Below are 21263 nucleotides of genomic sequence, written 5' to 3'. Positions count from 1 at the left end.
GGTATAGAGGACATTGGTGGTGTAGATGGCTGTAGGGGATGTTGGTGGTGTATGAGCACATCAGAAAGAGATGGGAGGTGATTGGAGGAGAGTGAGGAGGAGAAACACCTCATCAGGGGCTCTGAGGGACCAGAGTATGAACCATCTGACGAGTGATAAGAGTTTTGTTTGTCTGAAGCTGACCAGTGGGTAAGTGCAAGGGCCAGATCACAGAGGTCTCGAGGACCATGCTCGGCATTTGGAACTTGAACGTTTGGCAGTGGAGGCCCCAGAGTCCCAGGCGCCCACTTCCTGGTAGTTGTTTCCAGGCTGTTCTAAGCGCCTTACTTGGGTCACCAGCTCCCCTACCCAGCCAGGACTGACTGCCCCATCAGGGCCCCTGGCTCCTACAGAACAGAGTCAGAACAACCAGACGTCAGGAAGACTGCGCACAGTCACGTTTACCTGGTGGCCCTGTTTCCAAAGCGGGGGGCCAGCCCTTCTGAAGGCGGGAAGCAGAGGTTGACGTCTCCAGGGGTGTTTGTGCTCTCTCCATCGGCCACTGCGCACCGGGCTTTTTGAAAAATGAAAAATACCATTTTTTTCTCTTATTTTTAAAGGAAATACGTGTACCTCAGGGAAAAATTAGAGCATTTACATAACCAATAAAATATAAAATTTAAATGACCCCACCATCCCACCATCTAGAGATAAAGTGTTAACCGCTTGTATACCCTTCCTGAACGTTTTCATGCATTTAATATTTTCCTTACAAAATGGAGTCCTATTGTACACGTTGCTTGCGCTTGTTTATTTCACTTATCAGATTACGGACATCTTTACCTACTCTTTTGACAACATCATTTTAAATGGTTGAATAATGTTGTCTCTTATGGTCAGTTTCCTAATATTGGACATGTAAGTTGTTCCCTATTTTTCTATTCTGTAAACGGCTCTGTAGTGAATTATCTTGTAATATAACTTTTCATATGTGATTGATTATATCCTAAGGATAAATTCCTAAATGCGGGACTGGTTGGGCTCAGCCAGCCAGCTCATAAAAGGCCTTGAATGCCCGCCAGAAAGATTGCAATGACCGTCACTGAGGTTGGAGGCAATCCAATAAAATAACACCTCCTTTTTCTATACCGGTTCTCATATAGCTGAGGTAGTAGACACAGGATACGTCAGGAAGATGGAGATTATAAAGTCTCACTTGGATTACTAATGAAGACTGGTTTGGAGAACATGGCTTAGAAGTGCAGCACTCAGTGGCTCCCTGATACTGGACCCTGCACTTAACCAGATGTATGTACCTACTGATGGGCAGTGCTGGAAAACCACAGACCTCACCCTGGAAAACGGTGGCAATGCAAGAGTTCAGCAGAGTGCTTGCTTCCTGTGGGCAGCTGGCTTCCGGGAAGGAGGAGAGGAGGGGCTGAGCTATGCAGGCCCAGCTTCTGCTCCCCAACTCACTAACCAGGTGAGTCATCCCATCTCCCCTGGGAAGGAGTAAGGAAAAGGGTAAAGAAAAGCCCAGAGTGTTACACAAATGGATGTCCCTCCCCATGGCAGGAAGCAGGAAGAGAGGGCAATAAGGGTTCTTTAATATTGGGTTGCAGTAATTATAAAATGATAACTAATTTGTATTGAGTACTGTGCTAGGTTTTTTGCATGCATCTACTCCTTTGAGCCTTCTAACATTGACATAGGTATTCTGTCCATTCTTGTCTTGTATATGAGGAAACTGAGGCATTAAGGAATTAAGAAATGCATCCCAAATCTCCTCGCTGGTACTGGGGAGGCTGGGATTTGAACTCAGGCAGCCTGACTCCAGAGACCATGCTCTCTCAACTCTCATTTATCTGCCTCCCACCATCGACATCATCTGACTTTTGAAAGGTTGACCCACTGCTGAACTTTGAGGAAGAATCAGCTAAGGGCCAGACCTGCCAGCTTGTCAGCGTCCCCATGTTGAGATGGCATGCCCCTCCCAGCATTTGGGCAGACCTACTGACCAGCCCTGTTCCCAGAAATTTGTTAATTGCTTTTGAAAGAACCACTTAGCCCCATGTCCTGAGTTATGACAGGCAGCGGTTATGATGAACTGCATGCAACAGAGATGACCTTGACAAGTGTCCTTGCTGAAAAGAGGACTGAGAGAGACACACTCAAGTTCATGATGTGAGGTTTTTGATAATTCCATTTTATCTCAAGGATCTCAGCAACTCACAAGGGTTTGCTTTGATTTGGGGAGAAAATAATGAATCTGTTAAGAAAATAATTATTTTTGATTAAAAAGAAAACAATTTTTGGGGAGGATGAGAACACTAATTATACTTTTAATTGTGTCTATTGCCTTTTAGGGTAAACTCTAAGGAATTGGATAAAGAAAGAGAAACTTTCTCTTGAAGTTTTTAAGTGTTTTTTTCCATTATTCCAGGCAATTCCCCAAAGAAGAGTCACCTCTATTATAACACGTTTTCAGTTTTAATGACCTTACAAGCAGAAGCCAGGCTGTTTTTTGCTTCTTTTGAAAACAAGCAATTGTGGTGTTGCTTTAATTATATGTTCTTATAATTCTATAATTCTGTTATTCTTTAAACATTGGCTAAGGTATACCAAGAAATGTATAGATGTTGGGGTTTATGCTTTAGCCTATCTGATTGGTAAAATGGTTAGCGAGGGAATGAATGCAGGGTACTGATGAAGAGCATGAGTTCTGAAGTCTCGTTCTAAAGGTTCACAGTTGGCTCTGCCTTTTACTATTTGTGTGATCTTTCGCAAGTTACCTACCCTCTCTGTGCTTTGGTTTCTCGTCTGTGAAATGGGGGCAACAACAGCACGCCCATCATATTGTAGAATGGTTATGTGGATTTGATGACTGTTAGTCAAGATACGCTAGGTTATGCTGCAGTAACAAACCCCAAATCTCAGAAGTTTGATGGCAACCACAGTTTTTTTCTCACTCATGCAAAGTCTTCAGAACATTGGGAAAACCCCCAGCTCACTGCCCTCCATGGGTTGGCTCAGCAGGGTCCAGGCTGCTTCGTTTTTACAGCCCCTTCATATCAGCTTGTTTTCATGCTTGCTACAGTGGAGAAGACAGAGTATGGAGAAGTGTGTATTTGGCTCTCAAAGGATTCACAGACAGTGACACACATCACTTCTGCTTGCATTTCATTGGCCAAAGCAAACTGCATGGTCATGCATAAATCCAAGGTGGCAGAAAGGGCCCAGAGGCAGAGGGAAGCCAGGAATATGGGTGAGCAGTGGTATGTGTACCACCATATGTATTGTGCTTATTCGAACCGTGCAGGACACACAGCAAGCATGAAGTAAGTGTAGGCTATTGTGGCTGAAGGCTGTCACTGCCAAAATATAATTTAAGTTTTTACTGTGACCGTTTTCCCTTTCTTTCTACAATAGATTTGGTCTAAAGAATAACTTCCATTCACTGAAAGAGGCCTCCCTTTGGGAGGCAGAGGGTGCTTCTCACTGTCACACTGGTTGTTCTAGTGCTCTAGCACTTAGTAGGTGGCACACATTTAGGAAGTAACATTAGCTGTGTTTGAGAATATGGGCTTAGACTCAGGTGGACTTGAGTTTGAATCCCAGAGCCAACACCTGCTGAATGTGTGTGACCTTGACCAGGTGATGTAAGCTTTGTTAGACTCTGTGACTTCACAGTTACAATGGTCATAATAATGCCTGCATCACAGGGTGGCCGTGATAATTAAATAATAGATATAAGGGGTTTGCAGAGCCTGATCTAAAATAAGTGTTCATGGATAGTAATTGTTGTTTGTGTTGTGATGATGATGATGATGGAGATGAAGATGAAGATGATGAACAAACCTTCCTGAACCCTCAGCTTGCTCATCTGCAAAATGGGGATGATAACGCTTACTTTTTTTTTTTTAAGATTTTATTGGGGAATTGGGGGAGGGGAACAACGTTGGGGAATCGGGGAAGGGGAACAGACAAGTTGCTGTCCTTTTGTTCTTCAGTCTAGTTGTGGAGGATGTTGCTTCACTGGCCCATGTTGGTATTATCATTGTGCTCTTCCTGGCTGAGGCAGTCACTCGCCGGCCAATGGACGGCTGCTCACAGTGGCTCAGGGCAGCTCACGAAAGCTCACGCCCGCTGCCGGCCAGCCCCACTGCAGCTTATGCCATTCGCCATCACTGGTCACTCACGGCAACCCAGCTCCAGGTCACCTGTTGTTCACCATCTTAGCTGTAGAGGGCGCAGCGTCACTGGCTCTAACGTGGGATCCGAACCGGGGCCTTGCTGCTCAGAGCTGGCGTTCCAAGCCAACGCCTAACCAGTGCACCTCCTGGCCGGCCCGATAATACTTACCTTTAAGAGCTTTTTAGATCGCATACGTGGACACTTAATACCCAGAGCAAACACCAATTTTTTTCCCTTCTTCTGTCCACCTGCCTCAGAATTATGTCCGATTTTGATCCTGATTCAGCTGTAGGAGAGCCATTTGGGATATCTTCTTCAACTTTCCCCTGCCCCCAAGGGTTAAATGGGCTGATATAAACACCTGTCAATGCAGGTGCATAGTAGGTGCTCAGTCAGTGTTGGTTTCCACCACCCTCCCCCTGTCCCATCATGTCCTCTACACACTACATTGCTGTTCCTATGACGGGATGGGATTTTAGACATCAGGGAGCAAGATATTTTAGGACCTTGGGTAGGTCCTGGCACTTCGCAAATCTCAACACACAACTGCCTGTTCCACCTGCTGCAGTAAATTGATCCACCGTAAAGCGAAAGGTTAGACTTCGCTCACAAACAGGTAACATTCACGGCATTCGACCGCCTCCGAAGGAATGTTGGCAGTCAACAGCCACCTCACACTGGGATCAACCAACAGTCGGCTTAGGTGCCCGCGGGTACCCATGGGAGTTGGTGATGCCAGAGTGAGGATCATGCATCATGAGAACACACCACACAGCCCTGATAGCGTTGCTGCCACCAGCAGTCTCAGGCCACACTGACTCTTCCAGAAGGCTTCCAAGAATGTGCTTCCTCCTCTTGAAGGCCTGTTCGTCCCCTTCCTAGCCAGTTGGCCATTCCTCGCTTTCTGCCCCCACTTGAACCCCTAGTCAGTATGTATTGGTGAGCCTATGGGAGGAGAACTGGATCCCATTAGTCTTGGTACCCCAGACACTAGCACACAGTAGGCAGTTAATAGATGATTGCTGAATGAATAAATAAGGGAGGAAATGGGGGACCTTGAAAACAACTATTTTCCAGAGAAAACATCTTACATAAGCTCTTTGGATATAATGCAACTCCTAGGAAGAGAAGAATGAATATTTTCCTCCTTTTCTAATGTCTTAAAAAAAAAAGGGGAAAGTAAAAAAGGAAAACCCTTTCACTAGGAAACTGCAGGGTACTATTTGAGGCTGCAGAAAAGGCTCAGGGTTAGGGGGAAAGCACATGGTGATGGATTAGTCATGCTTGCTGGAAGGAGAGCGGCAGTGATGCCTGACAGTCGGCATCTCTCTTAAACCCTTGACAAGTGACCAAATTAGTGAAAATGCAGCTTAAACAGTGAAGCGTGGCCTTTTCTCCAATCTTTAACTGGGTTATTTAGCACATGTGTTCTATTAAAATGAAAATGGGGTGGAAAATAGACCTCATTTTATAATCTGTATCAAATATATATTGGTACCCTGTCAACAGAAAAGATGTTTACAATGAATGGAAAGGAAACAACCTCCTGTATCTGAATGACTGGTGATTCTTTCTGGCTACGGAGAGATCCGATAGCAGTCCAGGGGACAGGGTGGAGGGATATTGCTCACACACCAAAGGTGTCCTCCAGGGGTGGGGTCAGTGTGCTGGTTAATCCTTGGCCTTAAAACCAAAACACCTCTGTTTTCTTCCCAACTTTTTTTAATAGAAAAATTTCAAACCTACAGAAAAGTTGAAGAAATAAATACAATAAGTACTTGTATACCCTTTTTCTTTACCTTGTTTTACCAACTGTTGGCATTTTGTCGTATTTGCATGCTCTCTCTCTCTCTCTCTCTCTCTCTCTCTCTCTCTCTCTCTCTCTTTCTCTCTCTCTCCACACACACACACACACACACACACACACACACACATTTTCATTTTGCTGAATCCTGTAAAAGTTAAGTTTCAGACATCATCACACTTTATCCCTAATTTTCACCCCAAATGCATCAGCTGCATTTCTTGAGAACAAGGACATTCTCCTACTAAATTACAAGACCATTATCACAATCAAGAGATTTACCATTAATACAATAATAGTATCACACCTCAGAAAATTAATATTAGCTCAATAATACCATTTCCTGTTCAGGCCTTAACTTAATTTTCCTCCAATGGCCCAAGAATGACTTTGATAACAACAACAAAAAAATCTAGGAACCAATGCATTACATTTGATTGCTGTATGGCTTTTAATCTAGAACAGCTCTCTGCCTTTTTATGTTTTCATGACTGACTGTTTTTGAAGAAAAACAGATTGGGTGTCTTGTAGAATGTCTCACCTTCTGGATTTGTTTGACGGTTTCCTCATGGTTACAGTAAAATGAAACATGTTTGGCAGGAATACCCACAGGTGTTACTGTGTACTTGGTCCTGCATTCCATGAGGGCACATGAGGTCTAGCTGTCCCTAGAGACACTAAGTTTGATCTCTTGGTTAAAGGTAGTGACTGCAAGAGCTCGCCATTATAAAGACACATTTTCCCTTTGTAGCGAGTAAGTAATCTGTGAGTGATACTTTGAGAGCTTATGAATATCCTGTTCCCCAAAAGTCTTAGCGTCCATTGGTGATCCTTAGACCTGAGTCAGTTGTTATACTGAGGATTGCAAAATGGCGATTTGTAATGCTATTGTTTTTACCACATTGCATTCCAGAAAACTGTGGGTTGATTACTTCCTCTCTTTGAGCTTTGTCCTACTTATCTATATAAAGAACATAGTAAGAGTGTTGACATAAGGATTAATCTCGATAGTGAATATGAAAGAACCTTGGATCACATGTTTGATAACTGAAAGGAATTACTGTTACATTGGGGGGGAGGTGCCTCAAATAAAATGCATATATTTATCAAAGTTAGTGGTTTCTAAAAGAAAATGAATAAGAAGCACATAAACAATTCAGTTCAGAACATATTTATAAACTCCTGCTGTGTGCCTGACACAGTGCTAGGCATGGAGATAAATAGCTCAATGCCCTGAATTACTTCAATGCCAAGGGGGCGGGAAAGATGTATAAAACAGAGATCATTGGAAGAAAAAAATTAATTTGTTAATCAATTAACAAATTGACTCATTCATTATTTTATTCTCAAAATAAACATTTGATGAGGCGCTGGAGAGACTAAATCAAATAATCCTTGGCCCCTGCCTCAAAGAGACTTGCAGCTTCTTCCTGGGGTCCCCCTCAAATTCAGACTCAGGTCTGCTTGACTCTAAGCCCCGCCTCTTTGCACTAACCAGGGAGAGAGAATGATGGGAGAGCCCTCGCTGGCGAGCTGTTTGGGCTGAGCTGTGTTTGTCTCTCGAGCGTGTCTTGCACAGTCATTGCTGTAATGTGGCTAGCTAGTGAAGTTCCAAGTCAGACTATTTCCAAACCCCATGTCCTCCTTCAACCCAGCAAACTTGGGCTGCCAGGAGCGCTTGACTAAGAGCCTTGCGTCATCTCCTGCAGGTGCAGCTTTGAGCAGGACCTGCAGGCTCACCCACTTGGCCATTCCATTTGTTCTCAGCTGACATCCTATCAGGAGCCAGGACTACTCCCCAAGCAGGGCCTGGGGAGCGCAGCCCATCAAAGCCACAGTTGGTGCAGTTCTATCCTTGTCTCTCCAGTCAGGCTGCTTGCTGTTCCTCAGATCACAGAGAAATGGGATCTTGGCAGTAGCTGCCATGGCTGTAATCTTTGTACCATGGCGGTTGTGAGGCAAAAGCCTGTCTGGGTCGATTACAATGTGGTGGGAAAGGGAGACTGTGCTTGTAGGAGGCTGAGTGGCATGAAGGTTTTAAAATGCATGCAGAAGTCAGCGAAGAGTTATTTGCATCTTTTTCCCTTCTTGCATCTCAGATGCAAGAGAGAGTTGACTTATTCATACTCATAAGTTTATGGAAATGTCATCATCATTGCAAGGCTCTCTCTAGTTTTAGACTTTAATGTTTTTCTCTTCATTTATGATCTCCACTCCCCTCTAGGCACCCGTCTAAAGTGTCTAATAATACTCTTGAACAGGTATATGTCTGTAAAACATATAGTGTTGCTTTGTGTGTGTGTACTGTTGATTTATAGAAATGATATTGTGCCAAGCAGCTTGTTTTGTTCTTACCATGTTCGCTCCTGTTCTCACCATGGTTTTCAGATCTGTCCATGTTGTTGGCTATATGTCTAATTTATTGCTTCTAACAACTGCATACTTGTAGCAACCAAGGTAGGCTCAGTTATGCTGCAGGAACAGCACCGAAACCTTAGCGGTTTCAAATAACAAAGGTTTACAGCTCGGCCATCAGGGCAGCAGGAGCTTCGCTTTACATCTCACTCAGGGACTTAGGGTGATGGAGCCTCCACCGTGGAAGGGAGAGGAGAGAGTGGCACGTCGCTCATACAGTCTCTGTGGTCCGGAGTGGCCAACACAAGTCCCATGGCCATTACCAACTTGATAAGGGGTGGGAACTGCAATCCTACCATCAAGTCTAGGAGGAAAACTGGAAATAATTGGTGACTGGCACTAATGACTACCATATAGTAAGTACCCATGTATTTTATATTTGTCTGTTCTTTAGTGATAGACAACTAGTTGCTTCCATTTCCCCACTGCCACAAACAGTGTGCTGTCGTGAGTCCCCTTTTGCTTATCTCCTTATAAACCTGTGCAAATCTCTTTCTCGGCTCTACCCGCAAGCAAGGGTTTGGGTTATAGGGTTTATACGTACTTGGTTGCAATAATCACCAGATGAGACTCTAGAATGGCTATACCAATCTAGACTCCCACCAGCGGTGTGTGAGGGTTCCTATTTACCCATATCCTCTCCGGCATTCGGTATGACTCAACATTCTAATTTTGCCAGTCTGTTGAGTATAACATGAAAATTTCATTTTCATTTCTTTCATGACTAGTGAATTTGCATCTTTCATATATCTTTGGACTATGCTAGCACTTGTTTCTACTTTTGTGCATTACCCATTCATAGTCACAGACCGATTTTCTGCTCTTCTTTTTTTCCTGTTGATTTGTTGGTGTTTCTTGGGTAGCTGGATGTTAATCCTTTATTGGGTGTAGACGTTGCATATATCTTTTTCCACCTTGCCACTCCTCTGTTAATTTTGTCCATAGTGTCATTTGTTGAACAGAAGCTTTTAATTTTGATGTAATCAAATCCATCAACTTTTTTTGTTTTATGGTTTGTGCTTTGGGGATCTTATTTAAGAGGACCTTCTGTTGGGTTGTCAGAAAAGTCATGACGCATTTTTGCAATGAAAAACATAGAAAAAATACGTCATGACTTTTCCAACAACCCAATATATTCTAAGTTTACAAAGACAGTCTCTCACACGTTGTTCTGTTAGCTTTACAGTTTTCTTTTCACACTTAGGCTTTTCATCCATTTCGAGTCGACCCTTATAAATGATCCAAATTCTTTCAGTGATCCAGTTTTCTCAGCATTATTAAGGAATCGCTTTTTTTCTCCATTCATATGAGGTGCAACCTTTATTATAAATCAAGTTCTCTTGTGCATGGGTTTGTTTCTGAGCTTTTTATTCTGTTGTGAGCTCTCATAGCCTTATCATTCAAAAACTAAAGCAGGACAAGGTTTTGTTTGGGGGAATTTGTATGGTGTGTTCTGAGCAGGGGAGCCTTGGTGAATTCCCGTAATGCTGAGAGGTGGTGAGGCATAATGAAACCCACAGGAACCTTGGGGTCAGATGAACCTGCCCTCAGTCCTGGTTCCCCCACTTCCCAGCCATGTGACCTTGAGCAATTTCTTCAGCCCTTCTAAGCTTCTGTCTCTTCATCTGTAAAACAGGGGTGATAATATGCACCTCCTAGGATTGTTGTAAGAATTCAATGCCATATTATATGTAAATGCATAACACTCAATAAATGTATTTCCTTTTATCATCATCATCATCAGACAAATGATTTTTTTTTTTTTTTTAGCTGAGCCATCCTGCTACCTATTGGCAGCTCAGCGGCTGCTCAGCTCGGGCTGGACTCGAACCGCTGTTGCTCAGAGCTCAAACTCTTGAGCGAGCTCTTAACCAACTGAGCCACTCAGCCGGCCCTATCAGACAAATGATTTTAATGATGCTCTAAGTCATTTCCTCAGGCCTCTTCAAGGTGCGGTTGTACACGGGGAACACGTTATCCCTAACACCCCAAATGTCATTGACTTTTCCCCCATCTGCTAATATATTCATGACATCCACTTAATTATTTCTGGGCGCAAGGTAGTGTCCCACGCAGGCTCACGAAAGCTTCCCATTGGTCTGTGCACCAGCACCTCTGTGGGTACCTCTGAGGTCTCTGTGGAGCACCTGTGTTGCCCATCCTCATGAGGCTCGGAGACCAGGGCCTGGCACGTGATAGGTGCTCAGCTCGGAATGTGGAACGTGCCACCAGAGTACTCGTCTTGCCCGGCCCTTTCTGCACATGGACTTTAGGAACATGTCATATTTCTGCTCGGCCCCCCTTAAACCTTCCTCCCAAAATAAAAATAAAAAACAAAGCAAGGCCTCTGAGCCATAGGCTTGAGGGAGGCACTGAAGTCTGTACCACCAGGCCCTGGGCTGGCATCCTGGTGGGGCTGCTCAGCCTGTGCAGCTGCATGGCTCTGTGAAGGCACTTTTTTGGCTGCCTTTCAAAAAAGGACTTTTTTTTTTAAACTTTTCTGATTTAAGCTTTTGATGCCTTGGTTGCAGCTCTGCTCTGTCTCTTTCCTCAGCCTGGGAGGGCTGTCCGTCTAGGCAGCAGGACACAGCAGTTCCCCTTGACTCTGCACACTGGCCAACAGGGTGATCACCTCCTCCCAATATGTGGGGGATCCACCTGGCCCATTTCCTGTTCCCCTCCCTTCTGATGGTTTGTGTTTTGAAGTACTGCTGGCACAGCAAGTCTAGAGCACTCTCTGCCCCCCACCTCCACTTTGTGATATTAATAAAGCAATTTCATCTCTGTCTGGGTCCTGAGACCTGTGCATTGTCTTTGGCTCAATCCCATCCTGACTAGCAAGTGGGAAGATCATTCTGGAGCTTTGTTGTGTCAGAATGGGACTAAATCCCATTTCTGGGATGCTTCTGCCACGCCAACAGGGCTCTTCAAACAGCCTAAAAACGGAGACGAACGAGACGAAGGAAGTCTGCCCAAAACCTGAGCAGCCTCGTGAAGGACTGGGCAGTAGAAGACGGATATTTTGCACTCTCCTTCCTGTCCCCGTGAAGAAGGATTTGCCTGGCAAATCCAGTTCAAAAAGAGATTTTGCTGATCTCCTGTCAGATTCCCCAAGATGGCCTCTGTGGAGCTCCGGGGAGAGGTGTGGGTGTGGGTGTGGGCGGGGCAGGGCCCTCAGCCCAGAGCTTCACCCTGTTTTACAGCCAGCGCCTTGGATGAGCTTTTTGTAGTTATTCATTTAGTAGCAGAGAATTATTTACTCTGTCTCCTTTTTTCTTCAATATTCCTAGAGTTGAGGTAAATAAATGTACACTTATCATTATGAAATTGAATTTTTTACTACCCTTCCATTTCCACTTTCATAGTGTAACATATTTATTATATCTCTATGTTCAATGTGAAAAGGAAGGACATAATTCACTCTTAAAACCACATCTGCACTTAGTTGGTGTCCACTTAAGCTTGGATGGTGAAGGTACTTGCTTGGTTCATCTGCCACATGGCATCTTTGTTCATGGCAGACGCAAGTAATTTAGCATAGCACTTTTTCTCACTGAGCTCATATGGGACTTCAGAATCCTTCTCAACACTGTCCTAGGCAGCCTATTTAAAACTATTGTTTTAAAATAATTTTTTTATTTTTCAATTATAGTTGACATACGACATTACATTAGTTTCAGGTGTACAACATAGTGATTAGACATTTATATAACTTATGAAGTGATCACCCATAAATCTTGTACCCATCTTACACCATACATAGTTATCATAATATTATTGGCCATATTCCCTATGCTATATTTTATAGCCTCATGACTACTTTGTAACAACAAATTTCTACCTCTTAATCCCCTCCCCCTCTTCACTAGTCCCCTCAAAACCACCACCACCCCCGCCAATCTGGTAACCATCAAAATGGTCTCTGTATGTATGAGTTTGTTTCTGTTTTGTTTATTCATTTATTTTGTTTTTTAGATTCCACATATAAGTAAAATCATATGGTATCTGTCTTTCTCTGTCTGACTTATTTCACTTAGCATAATACCCTCTAGGTCCATCCATGTTGTGGCAGATGGCAACATTTCATCCTTTTTATGTCCGAGTAATGTTTCATTGTATATAATGTACCACATCTTCATTCATCTGTTGATGGACACTTAAGTTGCTTACATATCTTGGCTATTGTAAATAATGCTGCAGGGAACATATGAATGCATATGTCTTTTCAAATTAGTGTTTTGGGTTTCCTCAGATAAATACCTAGAAGTAGAATTACTGGGTTATTTGTCTCTTGTTATAGCCTTTGCTTTAAAGTCTGTTATGTCTGGTATAAGTATTGCTACCCAGATTTTTTATTTATTTTTATTTTATTTTTTATTTTTTTTAGCTGAGCCATCCTGCCACCTGTTGGCAGCTCAGCGGCTGCTTAGCTCAGGCCGGGACTCAAACTGCTGTTGCTCAGATCTCAAACTCTTGAGCGAGCTCTTAACCAACTGAGCCACTCGGCTGGACCCTACCCAGCTTTTTAAAATTTCTGTTTTCATGAAGTACCTTTTTCCATCCCTCTATTTTCCATAGGTGTGTGTATTTCCATCTGAAGTGAGTCTCTTGTAGGCAGCCTATTTAAGAGTCTTGTTTTCTTATCCATTCAGTCATCTTATGTCTTTTGATTGGAGTATTTAGTCCATTTACATTTAAAGTAAGTGTGGATATGTAGTTATTGTCATTTTATTATTCACTTTTTAAACTTTTTTTCCTTTATTTTTTTAAAGAAATCCGTTTAACATTATTTGTAATACTGGTTTTATGGTGATGAACTCCTTTAGCTTTTTCTTGTCAGGGAAGATCTTGATCTGCCCTTTGATTCTAAATGATAGCTTTGTAATCTTGGTTGTAGGTCCTTGCTTTGAATGTTTCTTGCGCATCCCTTCTGGCTTGCAAAGTTTCTGTTGAAAAATCAGCTGACAGTCTTATGGGGGTTCCCTTGTAGGTAACTAACTGATTTTCTCTTGCTGCTTTTAAGATTCTCTTTGTATGTAACCTTTGGCATTTTAATTATGATGTGTCTTGGTGTGCCCCTCTTTCAGTTCATCTTGTTCGGGACTTTGCATTTCCTGGGCTTGTATGTCTATTTCCTTCACCAGGTTAGGGAAGTTTTCTGTCATTATTTTTTTCAAATAGGGTTTCAATTTCTTGCTCTCCCTCTTCTTCTGGTAACCCTGTGATGTGAACGTTGGTACACTCAATGTTGTCCCAGAGGCCTCTTAAACTATTCTTAATTTTTTGGATTTTTTTTTCCTTTTTGCTGTTCTGATTGGGTGTTTTTTGCTACCTTATCTTCTAAATTGCTGATTCGATCTTCTGCTTCATCTAATCTACTGTTGATTCCTTCTAATATACCCTTTATTTCAGCTATCATATTCTCATTTCTGGTTCTTTTCTATGTTTTCTATCTCTATTTTTATGTTTCCTATCTCTTTGTTGAAATTCTCACTGAGATCACTGAGCATCCTTATAACCAGTGTTTGGAACTCTGCATCTGATAAATTGCTTGTATCCATTTTGTTTAGTTCTTTTTTTGGAGCATTGTTCTGTTCTCTCATTTGGGACATGTTTTTTGTCTCCTCATTTTGGCTGCTTCCCTGTGTTTGTTTCTATGCATTTGGTAGATCTGCTATGTGTCCTGGTCTTAGTAGAGTGGCCTTATGTAGTAGGTGTCCTGTGGGGCCCAGTGGCACAGTCTCCCTGGCTTCCCAAGGTGGGTGCTCCAGGTGTGTTCCTTGTGTGGGTTGTGTGTGCCCTCCTTGTTGTAGTTGAGCCTTTATTGCTGTTGGCATATCAGTGGGAGGGATTGACCCTCAGACTCATTGGTTGTGAAGACTGGCAATGACTACAGTGGAGGAGCTATCATTCAGGAGCTGACCCTATGGAGGTGGATTCACTTTAGCAGGGCTTTGGTGCTAGCTGAGTCTGCCTTTTGGATGTGTCATTTGTGAAGATAGTTGGGTCTGAAGCTGGCCACCAGTATGTTGGTTCTGGGGCCTCTTGGGAGGGGCTCTGGTGGAGGCCAAGTTCAGCTGCTGCCTGTGCCCTGCCTGGGATCACTTGTCATGAGCTACAAAGTGATCTGTAAATGGTTGCCACTTGTGCTGGGCTTGGAGGTGTTTGGAAAAGGCTAAGCTGTGAACTGAGGCATGCTGCCACTAGTGCCAGGCTTGGGGCTGCTTAGCAAGAGGTATGGGGCCTGCCAAGGCCAGATGCTGCTTGTTTGGGGTTTTTGAACCTTTGGGAGATTTTAAGGACATCCACAGAATGAGCCAAGACAGGTTATTATATGGAAAAGCCACTGGAAGTGGCTTGGATGGGCCCACAAGTTGGGTGGGGTGGGGGTCTCGGGGAATCACCAGGGCAGCTCCAGTGGTGTTAGCAAGATTGATAAAGACTCAGATATGGCACCTGCCTGCTCATACAGGTTGGGTGGTGGGAAGGCTCAAGAAAGGAACAATGGCTTCTGTCGGCAATTCAGTCTGGGAGAAAGCTGTCCCTCCAGCCCTCACCCAGAAGCCAGGCAATTCAGTTCCTCCTCGTATGTTCCTGATGCCTTTCGAGCTGCTGCCCCAGTGCTGGAGCTTAGAGCAAGTGAGTCCATCAGCTAGTAAGTCTGTGCATGGGCCCTTTAAGAGGAACGCCTGGGACTCCAGCCACCCTCCATCTCACTCAGCCACCATTTCCACTGGTTTTCACAGCCAGAAGTTATGGGTACTTCTGTTACTTGCACTGGAAATCTGAGCTGGGGAGCCTGATCTGGGGCTGGGACCCCTGTCTCCTCAGGGTAGGACCTTCACAACCAAGATACTCCTCCTGACTTTTAACTGCCACGTTGTGAGTGTGAGACCAGCCCTTCCACATTTCCACCAGTCTCAACGTGGCTTCTGCTGTATGTCCTTAGTTATGGGACTTCTGTTCAGCTAACCTTTAGGCAATTCTCAATGATGGTTGTTCTGTAGTTTAGTTGTAATTTTTTTTTAAAGATTTTATTGGGCAATTGGGAGAGGGGAACAGCATTGGGGAATTGGGGAAGGGGATTCTGTCCTTTTGTTCTTCAATCTAGTTGTGGACGACGTCGCTTCACTGGCCCATGTTGGTATTATCATTGCGCTCTTCCCAGGTGATGCAGATCAGTCATCGGCCCCTGGACGCCACTCATGGTGGCTCTTGGCAGCTCACGCCGGTTGCCGGATGCTCACGCTGCTTGCCGGCCACTCACAGTAGCTTATGGCAGCCGACTGCAGTAGCCCAGCTCCAGGTCGAGTTTTTGTTCACCATCTTAGCTGTATAGGGCGCAGCATCACTGGCCCTCATGTGGGATCCAAACCGGGGCCGGCGGCTCAGAGCTGGCGTCCCAAGCCATTTCTTAACCAACACGCCACTCAGCCGGCCCTAGTTGTAATTTTGATGTGGTCTTGAGAGCAGCATTTACCTACTCCGCCTCTTGCCCGGAAGCCTAGGCAGCCACTATTGATCAGAATAGGCATGTGAAATGAAAGCTATATGCAATACTGCCTTATAAGTAGTTATCTATTCTTTATAGTTCTTTGTAAATTCTCTTCAGTTGGTACTTTGTACCTTATATTATTAATTAACTATATGTCTTAACTTTTCTACTACCCCGTAAGTTGCTTAAGAAAGAGTCTGTGCTTGACTTACCTTTGCATCATCCTAGCTCTACCCTATGGTCACCTTCAAATAACCACTTGTTGGCTCGATGAAGAATATGTATTCTCATTAAGACTAAAAAGACAGTGTTGAAATTTTATTCAGAGCCAGCTCTAGGTCTTCCAGCTTCCTCCTTAGCGATACTTATCATTATATACTCTCCCTCCTGAGATGAATGAAAGCCAACCAACAATTAAAATAAAAGCTGACAGCATCTTTAAACCCATTTCCTGCCTTAAACCAGAACAAAACGGGGACAATTTGTCTCGTGTAAATTTCGCAATACAGGAAACTGTCTGCCCTGAGCCAAGATACACTTCAACTTGGCATCTTCTTCAGCTTAGTTCCAGCAAGTGTGTGGCACCAAGAGATGGCATACAGGGGCATGCCCTGTGTCCTCAGAGAGCGTACCATCCCTGGGGGCCCTAAAACGCCCACACAGCTAACTAGCTTGTCCTAGTAACTTTCTGACTTCATCTCTAACCACTTGCTCCGTGCTCACTGTGCACCACTGCACGGACCTTCTGCTGTACCTGAGAATGCACGTGCGCCCTGCCCAGGGCCTTTGCACATCACATCAGGCAGCCACAGATGCACCCCTCACTTCCTTCTGGTCTTTTTTCAAATGTCCCATTATGTCTCCGGTGACCCCATTACACTTTCCTCCTGTTCTTTTTTTTTTTTCCCCACGAGCACTTAGTACCAACATACCCCTCTACACATTTTTTTGTTATTTGTTCATTATCTATCCACTGTCCTGGGATGTGAGCTCCAGGGACACTGTCTGGTGCAGAGCAGGGTTTTGCAACCTCAGCACTGTTGACAGTTTGGACCAGATAATTCTTTGGTGCAGGGGGGCGGGAGGGGGTGGGAGGGGGCGGGAGGGGGCCTGTCCTGTGCATTGTAAGACGTTGGGTAGCATCCCTGTCCTCTACCCACTCGATACCAGCAGCATCACCCCCCTCCAAGTCATGACAGTCAAGCATGTCTCCAGACACTGCTAAGTGTCCCCTGCGGAAGGGGAAAGATGATCTCTGATGGAGAACCACTGGCCTAGAAACATTTATTAATCACACATAGTAAATTCAAATGTGTGTTGAGAGAGTGAATGAACTCAGCATCTAGTCACACGTGGACCATGTGCTAGGTACCATGTGCAAGGTTCTCTCCGATTTATTGTCGCATCTGTGGGCAGATAGAACAGTTCCCATGTTGTGGAGTGATTGTAAGGCATAGGAATAATATCTATAAAGATAGGTAGTAGTAGGTGCTTAATAAACAGAGGTTTTGATAATATACAAAGGCCCTGACCTGAGCCCGTTTGTCCTTCCCACCGTATCAGCCCACACGCCCACCCCCCAAGCCCCTCCATTTTACAGATAAAGACCTGAAATTAAGACTGGTTGAGGAACTTGCCCAAGGTCACAGAGCCAGGGAGTGACGGAGCTGGACTTGAGCTCCCAGGGCCTGGCCGTACATCCCGATGCTTTCCCTCCCTATAGTCCTTGAGAGAGGGATGACCTCGTAACTCAGCATCCTTCAGCCCCCAGCCCAGCAAATCAAAGTCAGACTGGATAAGTACTGGGGTGGAGTCCATGCAGAGAACCCAGGAAGCACAGGAGGAAGACCTTTGTTGTGGCAGAGAGGACTTTTAGTGGAATTCGCATTAGCGAGTCTCCTGGGCAGAGGCCCAGGTGAGCCTGAGGGCTGGCTGCGGGTCTCACGTAGGAAGGGATGCTTGGCTCCTGTATCATTTGGCCCCCAGTGTCTGCTGTGGGGCTGGGCAGGGGAAGAGCTGCTAGCAACCCAGTGTCTCTTTAGCCTGTCTCCCCAGCACCCCCTCACTCTGCTTCATCCGAGCCATTCTTTTTTCTCCCCCATGCTCCTTTTCCAAATTGGGAGGCTTTGAGGCCCGCCTGGTCTTTTGTCTTTTCTATTTCCTATCTCCTGCAGCCCCTGCCTGACTTCCTAGGCTTGAGAACTGCCCTAGATGCCTAACCTACATTTCCTTCCCTTGCTGTTCACACTTGTCAGGCCCCTCCTGGAGCTGAGAAACCTTTCTCCCTTGCCCTATGGGGGAGGGGCGTTCCCTTTCCCCCCTCTTCACCCTCCCAGGCTGGGACCCTCCCACATCAAGCCCAAGATCTGGCTTCAAATCTTTGCACTTTGGCGGGCTAGGGGAGGCCCTTTCCTCAGTGCTGTCATTCTTGGCTTTTTCAAAAGGGGCTTCGTTCTCTGTCCCCCACAGTTTGCTGGGACAGGGACTCCTGGCCACTGTGCCTGCAAGTGATGCTTAAAGTACATAAAATACCCCAGGGGAGCATTTGCTTTCTGGGCCCTGGCCACCAGAAGATGGACTCAAGCTACTAGTGGCCTCTTGGCTTATGGCTCTGAACCTTCTTGTGCCTTTTCTGCAGTCACTGCCCAGCTGAACATTGAGGAGCCGTTTCTGTCCGTGGTGAGTGACCTGGTTACTCCGCTCTCATATCCAAACTCACTTGAGAGCTGGACCGTTTTCTCCCTTGGGCCCTGAGTGAATGCTTCGGGACAGAGGAAGTAGCCAGCTCTGGGGAAAGGTGAAATCATTTTGGCTTCCTGTGGTATGTGAAACAGAGAGTGGCTGGTCAGAGAACACAGAGAAACCATTTAACAGCTGACACTTCAGCTGCCATGACTGAGACACCTCCCTAAACTGTTGCTTTTTTTTTTTTTTAACACAACCTCTGTTGGTGTGAGGGTTTGCTTTAAAAAAAAAATCAGTAACAAAACTAACCCCTCTCCTCAGTGTGGGCTGGCAGAGCACTTCCAGGAGAGAAGACCAAGTCCTCATCCTTCTCTGTCTCTCCATGGCTGTGGCACCCTCAGCAGGTGTCTTGACGTCTCTGGGCTCAGATGCTTCTCTACCACGTGGCAACTTTCATGCCTTAATCGCCAGAAGGCAAGAAGCTGGGTCAGATGCTTTGGAGACTCGTTACTGCTTTGGGATCTTCTCCCTTCTTCCTCCATTGACATACACTCAGCCGGGTGATTTTTATTTATGGATTTCTCTGCCTGCTTCTTGGAACCCCATGTGCCCCAGCAGCGTCCGTCTCCTGCTCAGAACTGCCAGAGGCTTCCTTCTGTCACCTTCAGGGGAGAAGCCAGGGTTCTCGCCTGGCCTGAGGCTGTGTGATCCGGCCTGGCTGCCTCTTCAGCCTCAGTGCCCTCCCCCTTGTCCATGGCTTTCCAGTCCCGCAGGCTCTTTTTGCCATTCCCCAAAGGTAACAAGCAGTTCTCAACCCCAGCCTTTGAACTTGAGGTTCCCTCTACCAAGATGGCGTCCATCAGACACGCTCACGCCTTGCGTCTTCACTTCTGTCTGGAGTTTGCCCACCTCCTTAGAGATGCTTCCCTGATGATCCTGTCCAAAATAGCCCTCTCCTTCCCCCACTATCCACCCTCCAGGTGGCCCCTTCTGTCCTCTTTCCTGGCTTTATGTGTTTTCAAAGGGCCTGCGTCAAACATACTGGTTCTTTTGTTCCATCAACTCCATGGGGGCTAGGCTTTCTGTGGATTTTTTTTTTTGTTTTTTTTTGTTTTGTTTTGTTTATGTATTTTTTTTAGCTGAGCCATCCTGCCACCTGTTGGCAGCTCAGCTCAGGCCGGGCATCGAACCGCTGTTGCTCAGAGCTCGCATTCTTGAGTGAGCTCTTAACTAACTGAGCCACTCAGCTGGCCCTTGTTTTGTTTTAAGCTGAGCCATCCTGCCACCTGTTGGCAGCTCAGCAGCAGCTCAGCTCGGGCTGGGACTCGAACTGCTGTTGCTCAGAGCTTGCACCCTTGAGTGAGCTCTTAATCAACTGAGCCACTCGGCCGGGCCTAGGCTTTCTGTGTTTGGATCACCACTGTATCCCTGGAACCTAGAACTGTTCCTGGCATAGGCCCCAAATAAATATCTGATGAATTTGCATTTATGCTGCATTTAGTCTCACCCTGTGAGACTAAGAAATAGGAACACTTTTGCTGTGGTCTGAAGTAAGCCGTTTCCTCCTCTGTTCTGGGTTTGTAATAATGATCATAGATGCCTTTTATTGAGTGATTACTGCATGCCAGGCACATGTGTTGTTTCATTCAACCCTACAATAGCTGAATGTGGGAGATACTGTTAGGGTCCCATTTTGAAAGTGAGGGGCTCTGAGTTGTGAGGGATAGGTTCTCCACTGGAGCCCAGGCCTAACTCCAGAACCCAACATCTCAATTACTGCCCTGTGTTTTCCTGCTCTTCAATGGGGACAAAAACTCAGTGGCTGTCCCCTGGATTGTCTCATACACGGAGATGTGCTGGTGAGGACCCCTTCAAGATCTAAGGCCACTCCTCGCTGTTGGAACTGCTGCTGGTCCAGCCCATGGCTCACAGCCCTCTTTGGAAATGGCTTCCGTGAAAGAGAGTATGTGGACGAAAGTCACATCCCTTTGCTAGGCAGCCCACACTCAGTCACCAACTTACATGAGGGTATGAAAGCCTGAGCCCTACTCACCAACTCAGGACAGCTATGAAGGGTCATCTCAGCTTCTGAGCACCCAGCGGGCTGGGCTCAGTCCTCTGTTGAGACCATATCACAGGCCAACCTCTCCCTTTGCCCAGTCTGGCTTCTCACCTTCCCTCATGCAGGAGTCAAGCCCAGGAACGCCCCTGGAAGTCATATATATATATATATATATATATATATATATATATATATATATACACATACATATACACACCTCTTCATACTCTTCTCGGGGAACGCAACCTACCACGTGGACTTCCCCTACTTCCCCTTGGAAGTGTCTTGGGTCTTGAAGGGCCAGCACGTGCTGGTTGAAGGCTCGGAACTGTTCGTGGGTAGTGATGGCCAGATGGGGAGGAGAGTCCCCACTCCATCCCCGCCCCCCAAATGTCTGACTCAGTATGGTTTCTCTTTGTGGTTCTGAGTTGTGATGTTCCACAGTTGAGATAAAGAACTCTGCTGAGGGCCGGCCGAGTGGCGCGATGGTTAAGAGCTGGCTTGAGACGCCAGAGGGCCCCGGTTCGGATCCACATATGAGGGCCAGTGACACTGCCCTCCACAGCTAAGATGCTGAACAACAGCTCAACCTGGAGCTGGGCTGCCGTGAGTCACCGGCGATGGTGTAG

The 21263-nt window shown here is 45.6% G+C and overlaps 1 protein-coding gene across 4 annotated transcripts in view; it reads left to right on the top strand.

Moving 5' to 3' along the window:
* The window catches only part of ABTB3 (ankyrin repeat and BTB domain containing 3), a 297350-nt gene that overhangs the window by 37362 nt on the left and 238725 nt on the right, over positions 1-21263 (top strand). The window contains exon 1 of one of the 4 annotated variants that reach the window (XM_019642634.1): positions 1226-1462. The exons of the other annotated variants lie outside the window; for them this stretch is intronic. The gene's annotated coding sequence lies outside the window, so the exon portion shown is untranslated. Of the gene's footprint in view, positions 1-1225; positions 1463-21263 lie in introns of those variants that run through there. 4 annotated transcript variants of the gene reach the window in all.

This window comes from Hipposideros armiger, unplaced genomic scaffold (assembly GCF_001890085.2).
Source record: "Hipposideros armiger isolate ML-2016 unplaced genomic scaffold, ASM189008v1 scaffold_71, whole genome shotgun sequence".
Taxonomy (NCBI): domain Eukaryota; kingdom Metazoa; phylum Chordata; class Mammalia; order Chiroptera; family Hipposideridae; genus Hipposideros; species Hipposideros armiger.
Note: the sequence above shows the minus strand (reverse complement) of the source record. Positions and strands in the feature narration are given on the sequence as shown.